Genomic DNA, 17,866 nt, shown 5'->3' on the forward strand with positions numbered 1-17,866 from the left:
GAGGGAGGAAGGAAGGAAGGAAGGAAGGAAGGAAGGAAGGAAGGAAGGAAGGAAGGAAGGAAGGAAGGAAGGAGAGAAATTAAAACCTTGCATGAATTCAACGAAAATGAAGACGCAACATATCCAAACCTGTCAGACACTATGAAAGCAGTGCTAAGAGCAAAGTTCATAGCAATAGGTGCCCACATAAAGAAAATGGAGAAAGCTCACTTCAGTGACCTAACAGCATGCCTGAAAGCTCTAGAAAAAGATGCAGATAACCCAGGAGGAGAAGACAGTAAATAATCAAATTGAGGGCTGAAATCAACAAAATAGTAACACAGAAAACCATACAAAGGATGAATGAAACAAAGAGCTTTTTCTTTGAGAAAATCAACAATATTGACAAAGCCTTATCCGAACTAATCAAAACGCAGAGAAGAACATCCAAATTAACAAAATCAGAAATGTAAAGGAGAAATATAACAAAGAACACTGAGGAAATCCAGAGAACCATTAGGTCATACTACAAAAACCTGTAATTCCCCAAATTGGAAAATGTAATAGAAATGGACAATTTTTTAGATGTATACCACCTATCAAAATTAAATGAACACCAGGTGAGCCATTTAAATAGACCTATAAGCTGAGAGGAAATAGAAGCTGTCATCAAAAACCTTCACATAAAAAAAAGCCTAGGGCCAGATGGTTTTAGTACAGAATTCTACCAGAACTTCCAAGAAGAGCTGACACCTATACTCCTTAAGGTTTTTCACATAATAAAAACCAAAGAGTCATTGCCAAACTTTTTTTATTAAGCTACAGTTACCCTGATACCAAAACCACACAAAGACTCAACCAAGATAGAGAATTACAGACCAATCTCACTCATGAATATCGATGCAAAAATCCTCAATAACATACTGGCAATCCGAATCCAAGAACACATCAAAAAAATAATCCATTATGATCAAGAAGGCTTCATCCCAGAGAGGCAGGGCTGGTTCAACATACAAAAATCTATCAATGTAATCCATTATATAAATAAACTGAAAGAAAAAAAAAACATATGATCATTTCATTAGATGCTGAAAAAGCATTTGACAAAATTCAACACCCCTTTATAGTAAAGGTCTTGGAGAGGTTAGGGCTACAAGAATCATATCTAAATATAATAAAAGCAATATACAGCAAGCTGACAGCTAATATCAAATTAAATGGAGAGAAACTCAAAGCCATTCCACTAAAATCAGGAAAAAGAGAAGAAAAAGTCTGCACACTCTTACCATATCTCTTCAACATAGTGATTAAAGTTCTAGCAATAGCAATAAGACAACATAAGAAGATCAAGGGGATTCAAATCAAAAAGGAAGAAGTCAAACTTTTGTTATTTGCAGGTGATATTATTGTGTACATCAGTGACCCCAAAAACTCTACCAAAGAACTCCTACAGCTGATAAATACCTCCAGTGATGTGGCAGCATACAAGATCAACTAAAAAAAAAATCAGTAGCCCTTCTATACACAAAGGATAGAAAAGCAGAGAGGGAAATCAGAGAAACTTCACCTTTCACGATAGACACAAATAGCATAAAGTATCTTGGGGTTACAGTAACCAAGGAAGTGAAAGATCTATTTGATAAGAACTTTAAGGCTTTGAAGAAAAAACTTGAAGACAACACCAGAAAATGGAAGGATCTACTATGCTCTTGGATGGGTAGGATCAATATAGGAAAAATGGCAGTTCTACCAAAGGAAATGTATAAATTCAATGCAATCCCTATCAAAATCCCAACAAAATTCTTCACAGACCTTGAGAGAACAATAATCAACTTTATATGGAAAAACAAAAAACCCAGGATAGCCAAAACAATCCTATACAATAAAGGATCTGCTGGAGGCAATATCATCCCTGACTACAAACTCTATTACGGAGCTACAGTATTGAAAACAGCTTGGCATTGGCATAAAAACAGAGAAGTTGACCAATGGAATTGAATCAAAGACCCAGATATTAATCCACAAACCTATGAACACCTGATTTTCGACAAGGGAGCTAAAAGTATACAATCGAAGAAAGAAAGCATCTTCAACAAATGATGCTGGCATAACTGGATGTCAACCTGTAGAAGAATGAAAAGAGATCCATATCTATCACCATGCACAAAACTCAAGTCCAAATGGATTAAAGACCTCAATATAAATCTGACCACACTGAACCTGATAGAAAAGAAAGTGGGAAGTAGCTTGCAATACATGGACACAGGAGACCATTTATTACGTATAACTCCAGTAGCACAGAAACAAGAGCAACAGTGAATAAATGGGACCTTCTGAAACTGAGAAGCTTCTGTAAAGCAAAGGACACTGTCATTAAGACAAAAGGCATCCTACTAAATGGGAGAAGATCTTTACCAACCCTGTATCAGACAAAGGTCTTTTCTCCAAAATATATAAAGAACTCAAGAAACTGGACATGAAAATTCTAATAACCCAATTTTAAAAATGGGGTATTGAACTGAAAAGAGAATTCTCATCAAACAAAGTTCAAATGGCCAAAAGACACTTAAGGTCATGTTCAACCTCCTTAGCAATCAAGGAAATGTAAATCAAAACAACTTTGAGATACCATCTTACACCTGTCAGGATGGCTAAAACCAAAAACACCAATGATAGCCTGTGCTGGAGAAGATGTGGAGTAACAGGAACACTCATCCATTGCTGTTGGGAATGCAAACTTGTGCAACCACTTTGGAAATCAGTGTGGCGGTTTCTCAGGAAATTGGGAATCAATCCACCTCAGGATCCAGCAATATCACACTTCAGAATATACCCAAAAGATGCCCAATCATACTACAAAGGCATTTGTTCAACTATGTTCAAAGCAGCATTATTTGTAATTGGCAGATCCTGGAAACAACCTAGATGCCCCTTAATGGAAGAATGGATAAAGAAAGTGTGGATTATATACACATTAGAGTATTATTAGTAGTAACAAATAATGACATTTTGAATTTTGCACGCAAATGGATGGAAATAGAAAACACTATGCTGAGTGAGACAACCCAGAACCAAAAAGATGAATTTGGTATGTACTCACTCAAAAGTGGATTCTAGCTATAAACAAAGGACAATAAGCCTGTAGGTCACAAGCCTAGAAAAGTCAAATAACAAGGTGAACCCAAAGAAAAACATATATAGATCATCCTGGAAACTGGAAGCAAACAAGGTTGCCAGGCAAAAGGTGAGAGCATGGGGGTAGCGGTAGGGGTGGGGATGGGAGAAGGGAGATGGGGAGAGAGACGGGAAAGGAATAGACTGGAGAGAGCTTGGGGTAGAGGGAGGGTGGAGATGGAGGAAGGGCAGCAGGGAAGATATCTACATTAAGGGAGCCATTTTAGGGTTGGCAAGAGATTTGGCTCTAGAGGAAATCCTAGGTGTCCATAGGGATGTCCCCAGCTAGTTCCTTGGGCAGCAGAATAGAGGTTTCCTGAACTGTCCTTGCCCCACCATCACACTGATGACTATCTCGAATATCACCATAGAATCCTCACCTGGCAAAGGATGAAGATAGAGACAGAGACCCTCATCAGAGCAACGGACTGAGCCCCCAAGGTTCACTTGAAGAGCAGAAGGAGGGAGAAGATGAGCAAGGAAGTCTGGACCACGAGGGGTTTGGCCCCTCCACTGAGACAGTGTGCCTGATCTAAGGGGAGCTGACCAAATCCAGCTGGACCAGGACTTAATGAGCATGCAATCAAACCAAACTCTCTGAATGTGTCTGACAATGGGGGCTAACTAAGAAGCCATTGATAAAGGCACTGGGACTTGTTTCTACTGCATGTACTGGCTTTTTGGGACCCTAGTCTATTTGGAAACAAAGGTTCCCAGGCCTGGATGTAGGGGGCAGGGTCTTGGATTTCCCACAGGGCAGGGTTCTGTGCCCTCTCTCAAGGAGGGAGGAGGGGAATGGGAGTAGGGGAAGAAGTGTAAATTTTTTAATAGAAAAATAAATAAATTAAAAAATATGAGGAAAATATTATCCATCATGACCAAGTTGGCTTCATCCTAGAGATGCAAGGCTGGTCCAACATAAAAAAAATTTATCAATGAAATCTATCACATAAATCATCTGAAAGAGAAAACCATATGATCATTTCATTAGATATAGAAAAAGCATTTGAAAAAACTCAACACCAGTTCATGATAAAGTTTTTGGAGAGATTAAGGATACAAGGATCATATCTAAATATAATAACAGCAATATACAGCAAACTGACAGCTAAAATCAAATTAAATGGAGAGAAACTCAAAGCGATTCCACTAAAAACAGAAACAAGACAAGGCTGTCTGCTCTCTCCATGTCTCCTCAACAGAGTTCTTCAAGTCTTAGCAATAGCACTAAAATGACAGAAGATTAAGGGGATTCAGATTGGAAAGGAAGAAGTTAAACTTTCATTATTTGCTGATGATATGATAGTGCATATAAGTGACCCCCAAAATTCTACCAGGGAACTCCTACAGCTGATAAAAGCCTTCAGTGAAGTGGACGGATACAAGATCAACTCAAAAATATCAGTAGCCCTCCTATACACAAAGGATTATGAAGCTGACAGGGAAATCAGAGAAACATCACCTTTCACAATAGCTACAAATCACATGACATATCTGGGAGTAACACTAACAAAGGATGTGAAAGACCTATTTGATAAGAACTTTAAGTCTTTGAAGAAAGAAATTGAAGAGGAAACCAGAAAGTGGAAAAGTCTCCCATGCTCTTGGATAGGAAGAATCAACACAGTAAAAATTGCTATCTTACCGAAGGCAATCTATAGATTCAATGTAATCGCCATCATAATCCCAACAAAATTCTTCATAGACCTTGAAAAAACAATAATCAACTTCATATGGAAAAACAAAAAATCCAGGATAGCCAAAACAATCCTGTATAATAAAGGAACTGTCAGAGGCATTACCATCCCTGACATCAAGCTCTATTGCAGAGCTACAGTAATGGAAACAGCTTGGTATTGGCATAAAAAACGGAGATGTTGACCAATGGAATCAAATCGAAGACCCAGATATTAATCCACACACCTATGAATACCTGATTTTTGACAAAGAAGCAAAAGAGATACAATGGAAAAAAAGAAATCATCTTCAACAAATGGTGCTGGCATAACTGGATGTCAACCTGTAGAAGAATGAAAACAGATCCATGTCTGTTGCCGTGCACAAAAATCAAGACCAAATGGATTAAAGACCTCAATATAATTCCAACCATACTGAATCTGATAAAAGAGAAAGTGGGAATTAACCTTCAATGCATGGGCATAGGGACCACTTCTGAAATATAAACCCAGTAGCACAAACAATAAGAGCAAAAATAAATAAATGGGACCTCTTGAAACTGAGAAGCTTCTGTAAAGCAAAGGACACAGTCATTAAGACAACAAGGCAGCCTACTGAATGGGAAAAAAAATTCTTCACTAACACCACATCAGACAAAGGACTAATCTCCAAAATATATAAAGAACTCAAGAAACTAGATGTTAAAATTCTAAATAACCCAATTAAAAATTGGTATACTGAACTAAACAGATAATTCTCAACAGAAAAATTTCAAATGTCCAAAAGATACTTAAGAAATTTTAATGCAAAGGGAAGATATTACTTTGGATTGCTATTTTTACCACATAAATCAAGTAAAAAATTAAAAACATATGTTTAAATTGTCTCTTAGTTAATTCTAAAAGAAAAATTGAGATTTTGTTCATCAGTATGAATAGACCCAGTAGAAATTACAGTACCTTTTAATAATGATGAGATTGACAAATTATGAGAAGAAAAATAACCCTGGCAAAGTGCTTGTAGTAATTTTTGGGGAGAGATTAACAACAAATATCCTAAAGCCAATATAATTCAAATTATGAAGAGAACTAGTTAGAGCCTTCCTCACATTGCACAAGAAGCACCAAACTATAACCCCTGCATTCTATACTAATGCAAATACATCAGGAAAGGTAGGTTACAAATCAGAAAATTTAAGTAAAGTGGATCAAAGTTCTTATGTGTCTGTTCAAAAATCAGAATTATATTCTATTCTCATAGTACTAAAGGATTTTAAAGGAACTCTCAGCATAGTTACTATTGCAGAAATATGCAGAAAGATTCGAAATATACAGAAAGAGTCATTTTATAAATTGAAACCACTGAATTCATACCAAATGATGCAGAATTGACTTCATTACTTATTCAGTTAAAAGAAAAAAATTACAATTAGGGGTCATCCATCCCACATATATAACACACTTCAGTTCCTATATGGGTCTACTGGGTCCTCTAACCCAAAATAATGCAGAAGTTGATCAATTATTGATTGGAAATGTGCTAAAGGCTTCAGAATTTCATGAAAAATATCATGTCAGTACCAAACTTTTAAAAAAATTCTTTTTTGTCACGTGGCAACAAGCCAAAAAAATTAAAAGGAAATGTCCTACTCATTCTTTCTATAACCAAACACCACTATCTGCAAAAAGAAACACAATGGGTACTCAAACAAATGAGATCCAGCAAATGGATGTGTTCTATTTTGTAGAATTTGGAAAAGTAATTTATGTACACCACAACAGTGATACCTACTCATATTTTCAATTGACAACTGCGTTGTGTTCAGAAAAGGCTGTTTTGGTAATCACACATTTGCTAGAAGTTATAACCATCATAGGTATACCTGTATAAATAAAGACAAAAGATGCTTCAGCACGTATATAAGACAAACATTCTTTTGCTTATTATAATAAAAAGCATAATACAGGTATGCCACACAATCCTATAAGGCAGACAGTTATAGAAAGATAAAATAAACTCTAAAGGATATGTTAAATAAATAGAAAGGGATGATAAATATGCCCAGAAAAGGACTGTATAATGCCTTGAATTTTTTAAAGGAGAAAGAACAGCAGCTGTGGAGGTACATTGGATAGGAAAAAAACTGCACAATTAAATCAGCTAGCATACCTTTAAAATGTACTGACCTCAGAATGGAAACAAAGACATGTGTTACCTTGGGGAAGGGATTTTGCTTTTGTTTCCACAGAGAACATGTTATAGATACCATCAAAAGTGATAAGAACTCAATTTGAACAAGAGAAACTTTATTCCAAGAGATAAATAGTTCATCAAACAGTATGGCAATTTAATATAAATAACCTACAAAATTAACAAATGTAGGATGGGTAGTGGTGGCACATGCCTTAATCCCAGCACTTGGGAGGCAGAGGTAGGTTGATCTCCATGAGTTAGACGCCAGCCTGGTCTACAAACGCTAGTGCCAGGACAGGTTCCAAAGCTACACAGAGAAACCCTGTCTCAAAAAAACAAAGAAAAGAAAAACTAACAAATGCTTTTTATTTTTTCAGAAATAACCTTCCCAAAATTGGTGTTGTGGGAGGGTTTTGTTATGTCTTTTCAGGAGAGTATAGGCACCCCGTTAAGGAATCCAAAGACTACTGGACAAATGATACATCTGAAGAAAAAGGACAAATCATCCAGAAAACATGTCCCAAGGAAAAGAATAATTTGGCCTATTGATGTATCACATTTCCAACAGGATAAAATTTCATAAATATTCCCAAATGTTTGTTTCTGATATTTTCTACAGACATAAACTACAAATGGTCTTTTTGTAGTCCTGGTCCAAATAAAGATTAATGATGGCTTTGGGGTTGGATTTTTGCTTTCTCCTTCTCTAAACCCAAGCATGCTTATTAAAATAAAATAAAAAATCTATCTCATGTCAGAAGAGTTACCTTTTATGGGACAGAAGAAAAACAAATATTTTAGAACTACTTTATTGTCACTAATCTCATAATCCTTTGATTGACTCTTTATCAACTTTTCTTGAGGTATAAATATTATCTCAAAAATTTTAAGCTTTATTCTAAACTTTTTGTCATGATATTAATGGACATATAGAGCACCAATTAATTCTGGAAAAAGGTTTCATCTACCCTTCTATACATGATTTAAGGCTTGATTCTTCATCAGTTTTCTAAAGTGAACCATAAGCATGCCTACCAGTGAACTTTGAAGTCTCCAAAAGGAGGACAAGTCCCCAAAATGATGACTTCTCCAGGAGTATGATAATACCACTAAAATGAAAAACACCACCTAAAGATTAGCATTGGGACTACAAATTGCTGAGAACAATTTTAAGTTTGCTAGCTAAGATGATCCAACCTCACAGACTAAACTAGCCAGGACTTGAGGCATGTCCTGCACTTTTCCATTATGGGCTGGACAACAAATGATAAAAGCTAGCAGTTCAGGACTTGTCAATTAATCCAAATATTTTTTTCTCAGTATTTCCTAAAGATACTGTCATCCCCAGACAGCAGGAACTCAATTTGAGTATATGCCCACATTCCCCAAAGTTGAGGTAGTTGGTTTTTGGTTGTTCAATGGGTTATGAATATATGTCATTGTTTAGGGGGGTTGGTTACAAGTTGTTATTGGTTATGGTCAGGAGGAAGTTTGAACTAAGTAGATTAGATTGAGAATTATTGTTTTGAAAGTAAAGGAGGGTACAGATAGAATAAAAGGATAGATTATTGAATCTATTCTGAAAAGGAAAAAGGGAGGATATAGGTATAAAATAAAAAAGTATATTATTGAATCTACTTTTAAAGCAACTACTAGTTTTTAATATTTTAAATTGGATTGAACATTTTTATATTTTAAACAAATTTTGTATAAAACAAATTTAAGAGTAATTTTGTTAAAACTTACTGTACATACATTTCTACTCACATTCAAGGTATTGTACCTATACAACTCATTTAACAAGGTAATGCAAATTTCAAGTTCTTAAAATTTATTATTACTAATCATTTACAAAAGTAAGTAAATGCAGGTTAATAATTAGTCTCCTATTATAATAATCTCTTAGTCACATTAGGTATGTTTTTAAGGTCAAACGGACACATTTTAAATAGACAGGTCATCCTCAAACACTTCAGAGATTTACAGAATACAGCCTTTAAGATGCTTTAAAAACATAGATTTGTTTTTATGACAATGAGCCATATCTACCCCTGCCAGCACCACTCTGCTTCAGAGAAGGTAATGGGCATTGAAGAAACTCCACTTGGAGTTTTAATGCATGAAATAATCTCACACCAGTTTGGATTAAAAGGGTTATTTATTTGAGGGGAAAAAAACTTACAGAACACCATCCTATACGACATCCAGGAAAGGAGTTTAGTTGCTGGAGCAGAGGACTGCCGCTACTTTTTAAAGAGAAAGAGACCATGCCCCAGTAGACTGCTATCTCAGCAGCTATTGGCTGAAGGAGCTCCCACAGCACCTCCACCTTTTGTTTAAGTAAGAGAGTTCTAAACCAACTACAAAATTATATACAATAAGGACAAATATCCTATCCTAACTAGCTTAAGACTTGTATAATAAATAACTTGGTGAAGTCATGAGAGGAAAGTAACTACATTTATCTGGTCTTCAACCCCATCGAAGATCTGAGAAGAGAAATAATGTTACCTGAGTAATCAGGAAGTACAATCAAACAACTTGTACAAAAAAACATGCAACAAATCACAGAGACAACTGGCTACCTGGGCAATCACCCTAAGTCATGTCTGCAGCATTGAAGCAACCAACTTTGGCTAAGGCCTAGAATAACTGACAGATTTTTTTTATTATTATATTATTATTATTGAAAAGATTTCCACCTTCTCCCCCCTCCCTCTGCCCCCATTCCTCTCCCCCTCCCCCTACCCTTTTCCCCCTCCCTCTCCAGTCTGAAGAGCAGTCAGGTTTCCCTGCCCTGTGGGAAGTCCAAGGTCCTCCCCCCCTCCATCCAGGTCTAGGAAGGTGAGCATCCAAACAGGCTAGACAGATTATTTTTAACAGGCAAGAAATTTTTCAAAACCATGTTACCCTGTCTTGGCAAGATTTGACAGTTCTGCTTATTCATTTCCGAATACTATGTATTTTGTCAGTAGTTGAGGTATGGGCAGTTCCTTGCCCAGAGGTTGGTTTTGCCAAGAAAAAGACAAGCTCCAAGTGGAATGTGTTTGATGCTCAGCAATCTCTCTGGAATACATAGGTATTGCCAGGAGTGATTGTCTCTCACTACCACAGAAGTCTAAGATTAAGTTAAATGCCATTTTTATAGCTCTTTGAAGAGGTTCAAGATTATTTATACAGAATATAATCTCTATGTATCTAAAGAACCTGATTAATCTAACTATAAATATGACAAACATAGATGACTATTGATCTACAATTTTTAATACCTATCTAACTTAGACTAAGAGAATAAAAAACTGTGCAATAAATGAGGACAATGACCTCCAAATGTAAACAATGTAGAAGTATACATTGCAAAATGGCATATATATATATATAAACAATATATAAGTATCTTAAACAGAGGTAGAAATTTACATTGCAATATGGCATATATATATAGATATATAGATATATATCAATACAATATATATCAATACATAAAATGTTTTAAACAGAGGTAGAAGCATGCATGCACACAATATTCAATATAATTTAATTTTGTATCCATATACAAAAATCTATGCCAATGTAATTATCTATAAACAATAACTCACAAATACCAATCTATTATCCCATCATACAATTTTCCTCTTTTTCCCCCCAAAAAGATCCCTGAGCTTATAAAATTTTTCCCCCAACCCTCAACCATTATAATCAACCCCTAAATGATGTCCTTAAACCTGAGGGCAAACTTTACTGGGAGAGGGGACGTCATTCTCTAGAATTACTTCCAGCTGTAATGGTGGTGATATTCTTTCTGGGGGATCCTGTGAAAGTAAAATGATGGTTAAATTTCAAGGATAACATCTGGTAAGATTGCAAATGATCTCTGAGTATTTTGTGGAGGTCTGGCCAGAATGTTGTAAAAGATATTCAACATTTCCGCTAACCAAGTTGGAACGGTCTTGTGCAGTTAGCACCTAAAACAGTCCTTGTAGTAGCGCTATCAGTATCATGATGTCATATCAACCAAGTGGAGTTGTTGTTATGGGGGCCCCATCTTCTTCCTGGAAACTTCAATGATTACTTTAGGAAAATTCATTGTTCATTGTGTAAAAGTTAAACATTAATTATATAAACATATGTAGACATACATATATTCAATGAAAGATATGATAGACATATTCAATGAAAAGTGTGATAGACATGAAAAAAAGCAAAGATATTTTCTAAATTCCTTTTTTCCTTCTGTCCCATATCATAGTTCTTGACATGAGACAGAAACTCTATGTTTTTCTTAACAACAGGCTTGAAATTAGAGAGGGACTGAACTGTCTTTGAAATTTCTTGCTTCATGGAAATGTCTCCTGGATACTATGGGCCTGAAAGCTGAAGATGGATGCCCCAACGGTACAAAAAAACTTTGGGTGACTGTACAGGCAGAGAGCTGTCTCTGTCATTTCTAGTGTTTGGAAGTTGCTTATTTCTTGTTTAATTGGGTAATATTATATCCTTCTGGAGTCTTTGATGGAGTTGAGGAATGGATAGTCATAGTTATAGTTTTTCTTTGTTATGATAAAAGATAAAATAGATATAAATATTGTAACTGTAATTCTTCCTTGATAACTGCTTTGTTATATGTAATTTTACTATGTTAAAATTAAAGCCTTTCTTTTTTGCTTAAACAGAAAAAGGAGAAATTGTGTAAGAGGGTCTTCTTTCTATGTGTTGCTTTCATTGGTTAAATAAAGAGACTGCCTTGGTCTTTTGATAGGACAGCAGCTTAGATAGGCCGAGTAGACAAAACAGAATGCTGGGATAAAGAAGGCAGAGATAGAGAGCATGAAGCTGCCATGTCAGACATGCTGAATCTTTCCCATAAGCCACAAGCTCGTAGTGACATACAGATTATTACAAATGAGTTGAATCAAGATGTGAGAGTTAGCCAATAAGAGGCTAAAACTAATGGGCCAGGCAGCAATTTAATTAATACAGATCTCCTTGTGATTATTTTGGGTGTATGCTAGCTGGTCAGGATGAAACAAGGAGCCCGCTCCTCATTTACAACAGAGTTTAGTTTTCTTGTGATAAAAGTAAGCCAATGAACAAGAAAATGTCCTTGTCTTGACTGCTGACAGTATGCATTCCTACTTGGACAAGCAGGACACAAAAATAATAATGACTTACAAACCTTGTCAAGACAAGGCAGGAGAATCTTTCAAAAATCCTGTCAAATATTCTAGGCCTTATGGCTGAAGATGGATGTCCCAGCATTGCAAAGGAACTCTGCGTGGCTGTCTAGGCTACCAGTTGCTTTTGTCATTTCTCACATTTTTTTTGGAATTTACTTACTTGCACTTCCTGCTTTACTCAGTTAATGTTATTTTCTTCTTGGGTCTCTGAGGTAGTAGAAGACTAGATAGTTATAGTTTATCTTGTTTACAAGATTCAGAAAAGAAATTCACTAAAGAAGCATAAAATATGTAAGATTGAGAGCTATCAAAAGATAATTTTGGATGGTAATGCAAGTTATGATAGAAAGAAAATTAGATACAAGACTTTGGACTCACCAAGATAGGCTAAGGAGGCCTGGCAGCACTGTAAATAAAAGCAGACAATATAAGAGGGAGGTATAATGTGAGATCACATAAACTTTGATTATATAGGGCTATTTATTCCAGGTACAGTATATATCTATTGATAGTTTATATAATTACTTTAAGTCTCAGTTCACATGTATTATGCATATTTATATAAACTTTGAAATTATGTAAAATATGTGAAGTACATTAGATATGCTTTGCATACATAGAATTATCTTAACATGTTATCATTTTCCCCATTCCAGTCTGTGTTTCAGTGTAGAAAAGCTAAATATGTCAAGTCATGGGTAAACATTTTAAGATGTTCAGAGTCAACTACATTTGTGTGCTTGTTAATCATCATACCATGTACAATCTATTACATAAAAATGTCTTCCCTAGTAGTTAATTATTTTCCATGAAATATTAGACAAAATAATTCTAGAGGCTTAACATTGTTTCCTATAAACAAAATCAGTGTTGAGTATTCATTTGCATCTATATTTATTTTTTGAGAAGCATTACATTCATCTTTTGTTTCATGGAAAGTTCTCCATGTTCAATAGGAGGGAGAATAAAATCAGAAAATGTCAATCTTATATTGGCACATAGACTGTAGTATTTTTATCTAACCTTCCCTTCCTTCTCTCTTGGATATTAGATTGATCTTATGGTCGTGTACAGTGGGTATATATTTCTTCAATTGAAATAGATTTCTATCCCCCATATCCATGAGTTGTGTGGATGAGAATCAGCTTGATCTCTCTTTTATAAAAATTTTGTGATGACTTATGATATTGTTACCTAATGACATGCAAGCAAGATTTCATGAAGTACACTGTGTGTTCAAAAAGGTAGTACTATATTCATTCTACAACAGAAACATACAATGTGCAACTGTAGCTCCTAGACAGCCTACATCATCTCTACATTTCTTTGGATTTGAATTTGCCATTCTGCCTATTGCACAACTTCTACTAGTACAGCATATGTTGCATACCACTGCTACCCTAAGTGTCTAAACAATGAAATTCACCTTGATCATCTCTTCAGGCTGACTTGACATGCTGGTCTTCTAATCTACTTGAGAGAATAGCTATAGGAAAGGTTGATACAAGCCATGACAAGAAACTGGACTTGTGGTCTCTCCAGAAAAAGGATTCAATTTTTGTGTGTATTTGGAATGATTTTGGGATGTTGTAATCATTTTTCTCAATTCTTTGAAAAAGGATGCTTAAAAGAAATCCCACACTAGCTTACAATTGAAAATTATAGACATTTTTTTTTTATTTAAGGGTAGGCTCTCAAATCAGAATTCTCTGCTGGAATGGAGAACATAAACAGAATCCCATAGCTGGAAAAGAGGGCAGATGCATGCTTTATACTGGCATGCATAGTATAAAAGGCCTCGCCCCAGTGGACAGGTAACTTGAAAGCTACTGGCTGTAGGATTTTGCTACAGCAATTCTTTTTTATTCTTCTAGGATAGATTTTATTTAGAAAACTGATGCAAGGGAAACCCCCAGGAATCTACAAGGATAACCCAAGATAAGACTCGTAGCAAAAGGGAATATGTAACCTAAAGTAGTCATCTCCTATAATCAAGCAAGACTTATTGAAGAGGGACTGGGACACCAACCCAGCAACATAACTTTCTACTACAGTCTTTCCTGACTATGGTATGTTCTGGGGTAAGGGTGGCGCATATTGTGGGAGTGGCAAACCAATGACTGGTTCAGTCTTAGAACCATGCCCTGAGTGTGAGCCCACCTCTGACACAGCAAGAAGTAACAGGACCCACAGGATGGATAGCACAGAGATCTAGGATAGAACCAAACACAATTGGAGAAAAGAATGTCACTGTAATTATGACTAACAATATTCTGCTATACTCACAGGTTGGTGCTAACCCAATTGTCATCAGAGAGATTTCATCCAAAAACTGACAGAAACAGAGGGGGACCCATAGCCAAACCTTAGAGTGATCTCAGAGAACCCTGCTGAAGAGAGGGAGGAAAGATTATAGGAACCAGGGGGCTAAAGGGCATCACAAGAAAATCCACAGAATCAACTAACCTGGACATATAAGAACTCACAAAGACTGAACTGACAACTAGGGCATCTGCATGGAATTGACTTAGGCCCTCTGCATATATGCAACAGTTGTGTAGCTTGTTCTACTTGGGGGACTCCTGACAATGAGAACAGGGCTGTCTTTAACTCTTTTGCTGACTTTTGGAATTCTATTCTTCATATTGGGTTGCCTCATCAAGCCTTAATGTAATGGGAGGTGCCTAGTCCTATTGCTACTTGATACACCACATTTGGTTGATATCCATAGTAGGTCAATTTTCTAATTCTATGTAATGTTATATATTGAACATGTTTAAATTTAATCATGGACCCATTTGTTTGTGAATCCCCAAATCAGTGTAGTTCTACAAAATCTGTGAGCTTAATATAGAAAATAGATATTTAGTAAAAAGCCACTAGATATCAGTTATTTATTGATATGAACAGATTCAGGATCTAATTTTGGATATGGACATTGATTTGTTTATAGAATCTACACTAACTTTCACATATTTTCTTATCTTCTATGACCTACTTCTTGATTTTGAGCTATGACCAGCTTCTATTTTGTAAACCTAGGTTTTTATCTTCTCACTCTAGTTAAAGGAATCATTCTAAGTTCTTGTTTTTTATATAGTGTATTTAACTGAACAACAGCTTACTTTTAGTAAGCAACTCAAATTTTGCTGCTGAACAATTTTCTTGCTCATATAATTTTGGATTTTCAAAAACTTATATTTAAACATAAGTCTAGCATGTATATCAGTTTATTGACAATGAACAAATGAATAACTGATGAAGACATTGCACTTTAATGAGTGTTCAAACTATGGTAGAATTTTGACTTTAGTATTCACATATCAGAAGTTGTTGAAGAATGGCCGGGGCATCAATACCAGAATTGAGTTTGATGCTCTCAAAATTTCAAAAAATAGTAAGTAGTTTTACACCACAATAAAAGAAAAGGTTTTGTTGCTGCATTTCATGCAGACGGTAAATCATAGTTAAGGTATGTGTGGTAAAGTAAATGTCAGTCATTGAAAGGTTGAATGTCTAAGCAAACCAATAGAGACTAGCAAGATTAGAGTTTTGCCTAGGATAGCCTGTAGTCACAACAATGAACAAGTAGCATATAATTAATTCCTGATCCAACCTCCATAAAATCAGGTCCCTTGTTTATGAAAATTTTGTGGCATTCTACCAAATGTCTTTGCATAAACCATGAAAAAGAAACAAACCACAGACAGACTGCTATTGGCATACTCTATTAAAAAAGTCCAGTATTAATTTTTTAAAGAGATTTCTTCATTCTTCTTTCTCACCCTTTTGAGTTCTAGTATTTTAAGTTAAATTTGCCTCTCTAGAACTTTATATGATTTTAATTGTATAGTATTTGTTCTATGTATACATTTTTTATTCAACAGCAAATATTTAAATATCATCCATACAGATCCACACACCACTAATCTGCTGCTTTTATTGGAAACAATTAGTCAATTATGTAAAACAATCAAAATATGCTTGTTCATTCTTATTTGCTCTTTTATAAAATATATTGATTGCTATTAAGCAGGTAAAATGTTTAAGGGACTGGAGCACTCAACTCTAAATGCAGTGTCTGTAACACTCCACTCTCCTCAATGATTGGGAAGCTATGTGGAAAGGGAGGCATAAAGATTATAAGAGCCAGATGTGTTGGATAACTCTGATAAAATAGTGTATTCCAGAATAACAGGACTGTTGTACATATGAACTCACAAAGAATGTGACAGCATGTACAAGATTAAACCACACAAAATTTCAGCTTATGGAAGACAAAGTGGGCACAAGTGTCAATAACTAGCCAGAAATTATGTGAAATTGATAGCTACTGCAAGTACCCAAATCAGTTTTCTTCAGTGTTGTAACATTGGGTATATGAACCACTCTCTATGTTTATCCTGCTCAGAAATATTTGGCTGACACATGTGGCTTTGGTTTGTGTGTGTGTGTGTGTGTGTGTGTGTGTTCTTATTTTGTTGTTGTTGATTGGCTTTGTTGATTGACTTTTTTGCTTTTACTTAGCTTTTATTGATTCTTTTTTGATTTTACATAATACATCCCAATCCTCCCCATCTTCCCATCCACCCTCTGCCCTTGCAGCCTCCCCACCAAACAAAACAAAATTTAAAAGAAAAACTAAAAGCCAAACTAAACAAACAAAGCAAAACAAGAAAGAAGAAAGGAGGAGAAAAGAATAAACGGAGAAGAATTTCACCTTGGAGGCTTGTGAATCAAGGCCTCTGTCCTTTCTCACATGGTCAACAATGGTCATTCATAGGGAGTGCCCCCAAGACACCCTGCCATTGTCTTGTGTCATGGAGTTCCTGAAGTTTTAGGTCTGCAATTTTCTTGCCCTTCTTCTTCTCTAATTGTTCATAAATGAGGTGGATGTTGTGGTGGGATCCTTTAGAGCCCTTATCCTTGCCCTGGGAACAGCCCACAATTTTTCTCCCATTGTCATCCTTCCCCACAGGGTGCATTCTCCAGTTCTTATGCTCTCAAGCCCTAGGGTCTGACTCATTCACACTCACAACAACAGGAAAAGTTTCACTGGCTTTCCCACGCAAGGGACATATGGGGGTGGGGGGCAGTGTCAGATCCCCATTTTCACACCCTTAGGGGTGGCTACAGAGTTCACTCTCCTGTGTGCTGAAGCTAGTGAGGAGCAGGGCTAGTTTTTTCCAGTCTTCATAATCCCAAGGCTAGCTCCTACACACTGTGGGTATCAAGGGACAGGAGTGTGGGGAAGGTGCTCATCTTTCTCTCACCCATGCCACCACAGGGTACAAAAAGGTGGTGGGGTCAACGCTGCTGTACTGATGCCCTCCAAGCTGGCTCATCTGTGTCCCCACCAACAGGGTCATTTCTAATGTACTGTTCAAGTGAGGTATAAGCCTGTGGTGAAGGATTCGGCAGACTCCCCCAAGTGTGGGAGCTAACACTTGTTGTGGAATAACATTTTTTACAATGTGAAGATTTGTCAGTTGTATTAGTTTAATAAAGAAGCAGACTGGCACTGGCCAATAGCTGAAGAGGACAAGTTTAGGTGGGAGAGGCAAACTGAGAATGCAGGGAGAAAGAAGTGTGGAGTCAGAGATGTCTTCAGCCAAACAGAGCATAAGCAAGACATGCCAGAGAGGTAAATGCCACCAGCCTTGGGG

Source organism: Microtus ochrogaster, unplaced genomic scaffold, assembly GCF_000317375.1.
Source record: "Microtus ochrogaster isolate Prairie Vole_2 unplaced genomic scaffold, MicOch1.0 UNK64, whole genome shotgun sequence".
Lineage (NCBI taxonomy): Eukaryota > Metazoa > Chordata > Mammalia > Rodentia > Cricetidae > Microtus > Microtus ochrogaster.